The sequence below is a fragment of the Arctopsyche grandis genome, chromosome 12, assembly GCF_051622035.1.
Source record: "Arctopsyche grandis isolate Sample6627 chromosome 12, ASM5162203v2, whole genome shotgun sequence".
In the NCBI taxonomy this organism is placed as follows: domain Eukaryota; kingdom Metazoa; phylum Arthropoda; class Insecta; order Trichoptera; family Hydropsychidae; genus Arctopsyche; species Arctopsyche grandis.
This window is the reverse complement of record NC_135366.1, coordinates 17,554,995-17,567,096: the sequence shown is the minus strand read 5'-3', so window position 1 is coordinate 17,567,096 and position 12,102 is coordinate 17,554,995.

Sequence of the window (12,102 nt, the reverse complement as noted above, 5' to 3'; positions counted from 1 at the left end):
ATATAGGAAGTGTCTCCTATATTGTATCTATCTTTAAATATGTGAATCACCGTTTTCGATCACTTTCAAACCTATATCAATACAAGGAAAATATATCACCGAAAACACTCCAGGGGGTGATTTTGGTGTGGCATAGATCAGGTGTGCTAGCGTTTTTTTACATGTGCAAAACTATATATCTTGTGTCGCGTACGATTTTGTCTATCTGCGCCCTAACTGTTAAGGCAAAAACACACAGTTTTGCATATGTATGTACATAAAAAAACGCTAGCATGCATAAGCTATGCTATGGCTCCCAGGCTTGAATCCTTGTATTGACATAGGTTTGACAGTAATTTCCATATTTGAAAAAGTGTAAGAGAAACTTGTGCAGATACATATTTCACCGTCCGATTCAGTGTGTTTTCACGCTTATAGGCGTGTGTGTTTTTATGTAATTATTAATTCGTACGATCTAATTATTTCGACAAGCTTATCCTACATTTATTCAAATATGAGATCAATTCAAGAAAAAAACATCACCGAACTATAGGGGGTGAGTTTCGGGGAAAATCGCGATGGCTTAGATTGGGCGTGATAACGTTTATTTTTGCAAAACCATCTAAAAAAACACATGCTGCGTACCATTCTGTGTGTTTGCAACTTCAATATCCTCGCTATACAGAGCATACAACGTTAAAACATTTTCATTGCAATTTATGCCAAATTTTGGCATGCAATGCCCATGTTTCGTATATATATATGTCATTATTGGCAAAACATGGTGGCGTTTTTTTAATTTAATTAAAAAAATAATTAGTCACAAATAATTTGATAATATGGATATTTATTTTGAATTATTTCCATATACAGGCTCAATATCCTCTGTTGTAAATCATAATTGGAAAAAGCAAAGTGTTTTGATTAGTACATTAGTTAAGTAAGTACGACACTGGTGAGACATGTCAAGTTGTCAGTTGTGAGATGTGTTGCGACACGGGAACTGTATGAAAGCGTCGTTTGTCTCCTACCTCATGCCGCTCGATAATAACCGCCATTTGTACGAGACGATCTCGGCTAGAGCTCGTCTAAATTGGTACAGGGAATCACATCCAGCATCTTCGTAATTGCCGTGCCCGCATTCCGACCTGTAGTCCAGATTGCGCGGATAATCGTTCCTGCCATTCTCATTAACGCGATTCTAAGCGTACGGAAATCCCTTTATTTCGCCCGAGTAGACGGGAGAGTGTGGGCGTGTTCACATCGACTGTCGCTTTGTATGTTTGTTTAAATTTTTTCCCTTTTTCCATTTAAATGTTCGCCTACGGAGCCTCGGTTGAATTTACGCCGTTAATGTATGCAAAACGATCGCGATAATTTAACGGGGTAAACAAACAGCCCACAGGTGTTGTCACATAGAACAATGGGTCTCGAACGGAAAATGACTGGCGTTTACATGTTGTGTTATGTTTTATCTTTTATAGATGTGTGTATGATAGACACGTACTACGTACAAGCGAATTGTTAACTACTAAGTAGGTATGTGTGTGGACGGATTTGTTAATTTTTAATGTGTCCGCTGACAAGTTTTTATATGCAAAATTATTTAAATATTTTTTTAATGCGCTTAATACCGTATAAACATACTGATTAACCGAAAATAAAATACAAAACTAATTAAAGTACACTGTAAATTACTTGATTAACCGTTTAACGTAATACATACTACATACATTAATGTAATTAAATTATGAATTTTTTTTGGTAAAATACGAGTAAAAAATTTTTTGGTAAAATGAAATTAGTTTGGTCATAAGTAGAGGTAGGATAGTCACAGTGCTATCCATTGTTCGGCAAACCTTTAACAATGCATTTACAACCTTTGAAAAATACACGGCCCCCTCAGGCTCCGGTGACTAGTCATAAGGGGTGACCTGTAAAGACTCTGTGGTATACTTGTATATTAAAATAAATAAATAAATAAATAAATAAGACATACACGTATTGCAGATTCAGGTCATTTGAAATTCACTCGTGTTTTGAGCATATCGTAATAGTCCTCTATGTAGATATGTAGACTATTTTATGCTGTTTTCTTATAAGATGCACTTATCTAAGCTGGCTTAATGTATTTAGGGATTGATTTATTGTGTGTTACTAAGATGAATTTGAGAAAACAGATCAAAGTAGAGTATCGCAATACAGTGGTTATAATTAGAGGTAGGACCGGAAGCGCGCCGTCTATTGTTCCATTATTGTAAATGCTTTGTAAAAAAGGTTCGGCAAACCTTTAACAATGCATTTACAACATGTGAACAATGAACAGCGCACTCTGGGTCCGCTCTTTAGTTATAATTAGTCACCGGAGCCTGAGGGGGCCGTGTATTGTTCAAAGGTTGTAAAGGTTTGCCGAACCTTTCTTACAAAGGATTTACAACAATGGAACAATGGATAGCACTGTGACTATCCTACCTCTAGTTATAATACATGCGTTTTCATTTATGACGAATTCATTCCATTTCCAAAACTAAGTCTTCAGAGCACTTAGTTTTAGTTTTTATTGTACCTCCCTCATTTTGATTACGTTGAGATTTTTGATTTTTCATTAAATAGTTAAAAAGGCAACAACATATTCTAGAAAAATTGATTTTCATATCTCTTCATGATATGATTAATTTTTTCATTGTTTTAATTTGTAAAATGAAACTCGTATGATATCCATTGTAGTCAGTATTATATATTAGAATAATAAGTTCCTACATATGTATATGTATATTATAGATAAATTGAAGAGAAAACAAAGCGCAATGATATGCATTTAGTATGTCGTATAGTGCATTGTTTTAATTTTACGACATGGTGGCAGTCCGTTATGGAGTTTTTATTTATATGTGTACTGTTTATGGTAGCAACGAAATGGAACACTGTAAACTTAAATGTCGTTTTATTTCAGATAATTGAACTATTTAATGTGTGGCCAGCTATTGGTTTAGAAAACATTATCTGCGATCGTAAAAATGAAAAGAACAACATCAGTACAGATATGTACATACCTACCTGTGAGCGTGGAACAGTTCGATTGATTGAGATTTCAGAATTTCCACTTTTGAGAACGCGGTTCAAAGAAATGAAAAAAAGATAAAATAAAGAGCGACTGATTGAAAAGTGTTCGGTATATTAAGTGGTCGAACGGTTCGTGGCCAATCACTCAATTTCTGTTGCGATTATCCACGGATGTGAGAGGAGAGATACATCACCGCTTCGGAGGAAATCGTCACGGTAGTCTGTTACGAAAGTCATTCGTTTGACAAACGACACTTATTATATAGATATATTCAGGACGACTCTTGACAGATGTTTCTGTTCGTGAGTGGATGGCGCCAACGAAGCCTTTTCTCCCCTTGTATTCAGGAATTTATGGATATTAAATTGAGTGAGTATTTTATTACCGTAGTAACGTACGCCGTTTGAAGTGCCGAAAAATGTCGGTAGTAAATTCCGACAAAATTAACGCCATTTTTTTAGCATCATTAACCTAAAAATGGGGGACCCCAATTTGACTAAAACGTGAACAATATTGAAATTTAGCGTACTCATATAATATAAATCGTTCGGATGGTGGTCCGGTTGGATCTTCGATGGTCTCTTTTGTTACCATAACAATTAAAACACATTGCAATCATTTACGTAGGGTATAAAATGGCAACATTATCTTGCAAATGATAAGTAATGGTTACGCAGTAAATCTTAATGTATGTATTATTGTGTGTGTTTATTGTCATATCCTTGGTGGTTTTGTCGTGTAGTGATAATTTTGCAGTAATTAAATGACTGTTCGTGCCGTAACGTCACAAATTATGCGATCAAGCTTGGAACTGTGAATTAAATATGAAAAAATCTGCCTTAAAGTCAAGTGTGTAAACATTGTAATTTAAAAACTTTTACTTATCATATTAAATTGAGGTTTGGATATTGAACATGTATGTATGTATGTACGTACATATGTACATATGTATGTTCTAATGCAAGAGTACATTTCGTTTATTCATGAAAATATTAGTTTGCTTATATCCGAACTAATCTGGCCAGTTTTAGTGTACGCAAAAGAACAATTTGAAAAACTAGTTGTTCTTGAGAAATTAACAAAATTTCTCAATCATTTGTCCCATTATTTACATATGTATGTATGCTTACCCTACGAAAACGGGAATTATAGCAATGTGTGAATTATAGTGTTGTAATGTGGTTTCCCTAAGATTTGCCTTTTAAATACATCTCAGAGGTTGTGACATCTCAAAGATTTTGACAGCTCAAAAGTTTTGATAGCTAAAAGTTTCATGCGACACCCGGTGAGTCTTTGTATTTGAAGAAGAAGCCTTTGACAGTTGGCACTTAAACCTATATTTCGTGTACGGAAAAACTAGTATATTCATGAACGGACCGGAATAAACACTTGGACTGTAACATATACATAGACAGTTAAATTTGCTATTAAATAATAACTTTGTTATGTTTTCATATATAAATAAAAACTTCTTATAAAATAATTACACATATGTATATGTAGGTAGTATGTACTTAATATCATGTGTATCTAGAAAAATGAGTAAAATATTCCCTATCTCCAAATGTGTCATTTGTGAAATTATCACTAGGGATTCAGTTTGATGACTGATGTAAAGCCCGGAATATGAAGGGGCCGGAAACGTGCCGTCTATTGTTCAATTGTTGTAAATGCTTTGTAAAAAAGGTTCGGCAAACCTTTAACAATGCATTTACAATCTTTGAATAATAAACAGCCCCTTCAGATTCCGGGCTCTACTGATGAGATATGTCTAGAATTTTTATAATAATTGAATCGAATTTCCAATTACTAAGCAATAAATATATTTTTTTGATTTATTGAAAAATAACAATTGAATATCGCTATGCAAATCGGAACATTCAATTCATAATATTTATTTAACAATAATTAAGGAAGATTTAATTAACAATATAAAAAAAATAATATCATTTATATTATTATTTTTATGGAGACTACACAGTTAAAAAATATATTGTAGTCGAAAAGATAGTTTGCAAAGTCATTTATATTGAATATTTTAAAATATTTATACAACTATCACTGTTTGTATGTGTGTTTATATGCATGTAAGTATCCGGTTAATAATATTGTCAGAAGGCAATTGCTCGAAGGGGTATAGTTTTTAGTAAGAAGTAATCAATTAGTGGGTTAGAAAAGGGCGAAAAACAATCAGGCATCTCGGCGGCCGACATCACACGGAGGCTATTCAAGCAAAAACCGTCAAAGGGATAATAAACAACAAACAGGGCCATTCAGAAGCCGCGACTCATGGATTCAAAACGTCGACGAGCGTTTTTGAATCGTTCCTATCTACAATAAAAATAAAAAAGAAACTCAAGACGGAACAAATCGTGGCAGGTCATGCGCTTAACGTTTCACTCTATCAAGTTCGATAGAAGAGACACTCGACACAATCAATGCACAACCAAACACATGCGTGCCGATGAAAAAAAAAACACTCTTAAATTGAGGAGGCTTTCCGGGAAATTCTAGAGATAACCCAATCGCCTTTATGCGGGGACTTTTCTCAGAATCGGCCTTTCGGGATTAATAGACACATTGTAAGGTAAACAAGGCGTCCACTTTAAATATATATTCGTGAGTTGCAACTTTCAATGTGTGACTTAACGGGGATTGTGGTCGATTTGTCATAGTGCGTGTACAAGACTGAGACTCTTGTATGATTCGGAATTGTAATTAGGGTGAATGGGAAGGTCTTGAAAAAATAAGGGCATAATTGAGAGGCGTAGTGTAATGCAGCGGTGAAGGTTGAAATGTGCCGGTGCGGGAAATTCGAATTTCCCGCCGCCATGACTGTCGAACGGTTGTCCCGCGGTATGCGCCGCCATCTTGATTCGTTTTGGCTGAAAGGGACGCGTCGCAGATCCGTTTCAAATTGTTGTTTTACGTGTATTGTTCGGTGGTAGGCATCGAATGCCACAATTAAATGCGGCTGTCAAACAAGACTGAAATCAAAACAGAAGAGTTCGAGCTACCGGAGAACCCGTGACCACCTTCAGCACACACCGGTCTCAGGAGAGATGGCAAATTAATACACGGAAAATGTGTAAACTTTCTCAATGCAGTGGCGTAGTTTGAAATGCTAGGATAAATCACTAAAACTGATGGATATCATCCCCACTCTTTTCATATGTATGTACATATATACTTGTACAATTGAGACAGATGAGATATTCTAATGGAATCTGTATCACAATGTCTTGTCTATTGTGATAAACTGATGGATCAACATGTGGAATTTATTGTATCATTATCATCATTTATAGTCATTCATAATTCCCTGAAAGACTCTCCAACACGATTCAAATTGTCTTTATTTTCCGCAACTCTTATCCATTTCTCCCCACACCTTTTTTTACTAATCTCCTTTACGTTTTACTTACGATTACAATTCAGGAAAAAATTTGCCTCTTATCCGATCGTTTTCATACTTTGCCATATTGCTCATTTTGGTCATCAATATAAGTAAATGGATCCTCCGCCATTACGATAGAGATAAAATATCGTTTAAGACGCGTTTGAAGTTTGCAAATTCGAAATCTGGGTGACGTTTATATAGTCTTTAGTTTTATACATAGATGGCGGTAGTAAAATAAAATGATTGGTATTTTTATTCAAAATAATAATTTATATATCTTAATATATTATATACAAAACTAAAAAAGAGGTTTGTTTTTATTAATTTTGTCCACCCACCTTTCTTGCGGCTTTCCTTTCACCCTTTTAAATTCTCTCCGGTATCATTCAAACACTTTTTTCGTATATTTTTATAGTTACGTGACCCACCAATTGCCATTTCAATATCTTTAGTCTCTTCACTATATCCACTACCCTTGACATACTTCTCACCCATATATTCCACTTTCTACCTCTTCTTGTTATGCTGATCATATAGCCTCAAAGTGCACTGGACTTTGTGTAACATTTTGTCGTTCAATGTCCGTACGTTTCAAATCCGTACGTTGTTATTGGAAAAACACATTGATCAAAGATCTTTTTATTTAGGCAAAGTGGCATTTTCGATTTAAAAAGTGACAATAGTGATCATTTTAGGATATTAATCTTAGAATGCCTGATGAATTAGGGGTAGAGTAGTGTGTAACAGTTGAGTAGATAGAAATTAATAGGTACAATATTTGTTACAATTCAGGAACGGGTTGATAACTTTAAACTAAGTTCAAGAAAACCTTTATTCGAACGTATCCAATCAAAATTATGGTTGAATTATTAAGAAATCATTATAGAATTAATATAATTATACCTACTGAATAGTGATATTAAAAATGTAGTTTAATATGTCCTTAGGGATAAACTTATCCCTGCGATATATGTAACAGCTACGCCACTGAATCTCCCTTAAAAATCGATTACAAACTAATCGAAACACACATTAGAAATTGATACAATTTATTGCGACTCATGAAACTGTTACAAAGCATTCGACACACTATTGTTTTTTTCAAAGCTTTCAACGCGTCCTAATTGTATACAGCCTTTATCTAATCAATTTGTAGTATCTACATGAATAAAGCAGATATGAAGTTTGAAGCAAAAAAGCCTATTTTAATTGCAATTTTTTACAAGTGTCTCGATCCGATACCACTCCTATTGTAAGTGTATAATAATGCAATCAAACGAGGCCGATATCACATAATATTATAATGCGTAGGCCACCCAATACGTTTTATACTTGTAGAAGATAGTTAAGTGTTGTGCACTTAGCGCGTGCTAAGTTTTATAAAAAAAATATATAAGTATACAATAGATATAACACAAAGCAAAAAAAAAACAATACATAGCTGTATTATTATATCCGTTATGTTGCTATAAATATTTTTGGATTTATAGGGACAAATGAAATAAGCTATCAAGTATGCCAAATAATACTTAAAATTACTTGTCGCACAAAAAATACATGTTTACATCCAGAGTGCTGTTATTAGGTATTATATAGTTCAGAAATATCATCTTTATAAAGCTGGGCACAATGAAAATTTTATAAGCTCACTTTTTTGTATAGAGTCAGTCGGCATACGGGCGATTTTGTTTTATATGAAAGCTTTTCGAGCTATAGACGATTACCTTTTAATAATAGGGTTGCCACCAACATTGCAAAAAATACACAAAATTCATTCACGATGAATTTTTATAATTCAAAATAATAGAAATTTAAATGCATTATGCGTGTGCGTTTTAAATATTTTAACAGCAATTTTCAGCTAAAATTAAAAGAAAAATTTAAGTTAAAATATTTTTTGGGGTTCATTTTATTACAACTTTTTTTTGTTTTTAAAAATTATTTTATATTATTAATTTTTGATGGTTTGACACAACCCTATCCTGCCACCCATGGCGGCGGTGCCTTTGATGTTGTTAAGACATCACCTGTAACGGCCGCGTGCCTCACACCTCGAGCGGTCAGACTGCGCCACACACCAAATGAGCCACACATAATACGCCCATACACGATGCGCATCGTATTTTTTCACACAAGACTCAGTGCTCGATGTATGTATTTTCAATACTTATTGTTATTTTGATGTACGTGGATATAGGTAAATTTTAACCACGTGAATAAATAATGACCATTTTAATAATCTTTGGCTTAGAGCATGACTTTTCAGTAGTAGGTACGTATGTACATCCTACAAGAAAATTCACGTCCAGCATGTCTTTCGTTCTTTAATATCGGGTTGACACGATACGAGTAGCCAGACTGAGTAGCTCGGACGATTTAAGTTGAGCGTGATCCAACTTATTCGGGTCGGATGTAGGGATCCCAAATATTCGTCGACTTCAACTATTTGAATATCGAATAGTAAATCTTGAGCTATTCGAATATTCGAATATATTCGAAAATTAAAAAAAGGTAATTACATATGTACTAAGCATAAATTACATTATATTTATATATGTAATATATTACAATTAATAAAACATAATTTTAAGAAAATTAAAAAAAAACATAAAACTAAAATACACATAAAATATAAGATAAAAATTTATAAACTTCTTCTTCTATTATTAAAGATGCACTATTTTTGCTTAATTCTTTGATTGCGGTTTCAACGGGAGTAAGAACATCAATTAAAATTTTCAAAATATCAATTTCATTCTTAGAAACAGTATTGAAATTATATTCTTTTAGTGCTATGTTTACACTTTCGTAATTTTGAATAAATCGTCTTATGCATTATTTTCTTAGGGCCCGGATTCGTTCTCCACGACTCTGCCTATGATCAAACTTGTACTTACATATGTAGGTACATACATACAATTTATGATATATCATATATACATTTGGACTCATAATCATACTGTGGTGATAATAAAAAGTAGGTATTAGAACTTATATATAGAATCTATATCTACATATGTATAATAGATACTACCTGAGAAACCATTGTGATAATTAAACCAGATAATTTGGCAAACTCTGGTAGAAAACGTTTAATAAAAGGTTTAACTAAAGAGTTGATTATTTATATTTGATTCGATTTGAAGAAATTCTATATCTGTATCTATGTATGTACATATAAATATAAATATTAATAGTAATGACATCAAAGCTTTAATATAAGCATACAAGAGCTATTCGGCTATTGTACTAGAAGTAAATATAAAACTATCATTAGTCTGTTATATATGCGTGTGTAAAAAAAAAAACATTTTGAATTGCATCATAACATTTTTAAGCTATGACGTTATTGTAATAAATCTACATAAAATATAAAATAAAATCTTATGGGTCTCCTCTGTGGAATAGATACATAAAATAAAAGCAGTTTAAAGAACGCTATAAAAAGTCGTCGCTGAAAAAAACCTATCTATTTTTCGGAAGTGTTAACATAATATCATAGTATATAGATCTTGAATAATATTTAAATTATAGCTCAGCAGCATTTTCGGAGAACAAAAAGGAAAAAAAAACGAGCGTGTGCGGGTCGCATTGCGCTTAAACGGATTAATGCCAAAGAATATGAAGGAGTACATAAAGCGAGACAAAGTAGTGTGGAGAGAGCTGAATAGAACGAGATGAACAATCGGATTCGTCGACGAGTGCAAGAGAGATAGCAACACGCGAAGAAGTATAAGACATGCCATTACCCGCGGGCCGCGGACTTGAAATTAAAATGCCAGATATCGAACACTCGCCAACCGGTGTCATCACGCTTCTATTCCCTTTTGCATCTTTGAGTGGTGATAGCTCGAGAGTCGTGATTGACGCGCGAGCTCAAGAGATCACCATGCCATATCCCACATAACATATAATGTATGCATGTATGTATCAGTGGTGTGCGCTGAAATTATCTCTCTTTTTGTCGTACAGCCTAATTTAATGTGCACGAACGGGATACAAGAGGAACAGCCTGTTCCAATTGTATCCTGCTCGTACACATTAAGTAAGGCTGTACGACAAAAAGAGAGAGAATTTCAGCGCACGCCACTGGTATGTATGTATGTATGTATGTACATTTACATGTTTTCAGTAAACTCGAATAAACTCGTACATAAATACATATGTAACTTCATTTTTGAAAATTACTTTTGTAAGTTAGAATTTGATTGGTATTGGAAAATTGTAAGAAAATTTTCACACCGAAAATTTAACAGTGGAGTGATTGCTTTTGGAATGAAAAGTTTAGAATTCCTCATCTGGCGAAAGTAATAATATTTGTTACATAACTTTAAACCGATAAAATTTTTCGATTTTTTCGATGATTATGATTTTTTATTGGCAAGAATTGTTTGATTATATAATGGAGATTGATCGTTGTTTTTTTTGGAAATTTTATTTGACAGTAATTGTTGTCAAACAAAATTTAGAATATAAAATTCAACCTACATACATATCTACCGAAATCATTACCCATTATTTCCCCCCCCCCACTTCATAAAGAAAGCTGGAAGCCATATGGTAAATATATGGTAAAATGCTTTGCTTGGCGACATCTTTGAAATCGAATTTACCTTGTTTTAACAAATTCTATAGATAATTATTATAGTCAGTGATGCCGAGGGGTAATCCGGGCGTTGGGAAAACAATAATTTTGGACTTTTTTTTGTATGTGTGGGGAGGGGGAGGGGGTTATTTTAGAATTTTAAAAGTAAAATATTCCTCTTTTTCGACGCGCTAAATAATTATGAAAGAAAAGCACGCGCCGCACAAAAATAAGAAATAATTTTTGAATACCCTTCATTTATATATTATTTAAATCAATATTACCCAAATACACACCTTGAAGTTGCGCCGCAGGCAAAATTTTTAACGAAAGTATATTTTTTGATTAAAAAAGCCTTCCTAAGTGTAAATTCGTTATTTGCAGTCGGTTTTTGATTAGTTTTTTTTAAGATATTATTTTTATGATTTCCGCCACAACCAAAGCACGGGCCCCAGAAATTTGTCCTCCCCCTCTCGTCAACCCTGATTAGTTAAAATATAGAGTGATAAAGATAAACATATCGATGAAGTGACTGGGTAAAACATTATAGTCTTTGATCTTAATGTTTAAACAAGTAGATAGATAGTAAAATCTATATAATATATACACAATTACACATATAGAGTTATATAAATCATGAATAAAGTCACATTCCATTAAAAAATTAGCATTTTCAAAATATCTTTTCCTTTGTTAAATCATCTTTTGGATAAAAAATAATTCAAAATTTAAATGATCACGTAACAAGATAGAATTTTGATTCTTAACGAGCTTCATCTATGAAAAAAAGGTTGCTGGCAACCGAAAGCGACGCTTCTTGGGAGGGATCTCCCAGGTGGGTGAAGAGGAAGGAGGGCTAGCGGGGATGTTATCATTTAATGCAGGTAACTGCTTAATCTAGAGATACTTCGGCGGCATGGTACAAGACCAGCGGACAACACAACAAAAAACACCTCCGATTTAATGTTTCTATTAGCCGTGCGTACGTACAACAATTTTTATTATGCTTTTTATTTTTGTACACGCCGAATGCGTTGTTTTGTGTGTACATATACATACATACATATCTAGGCT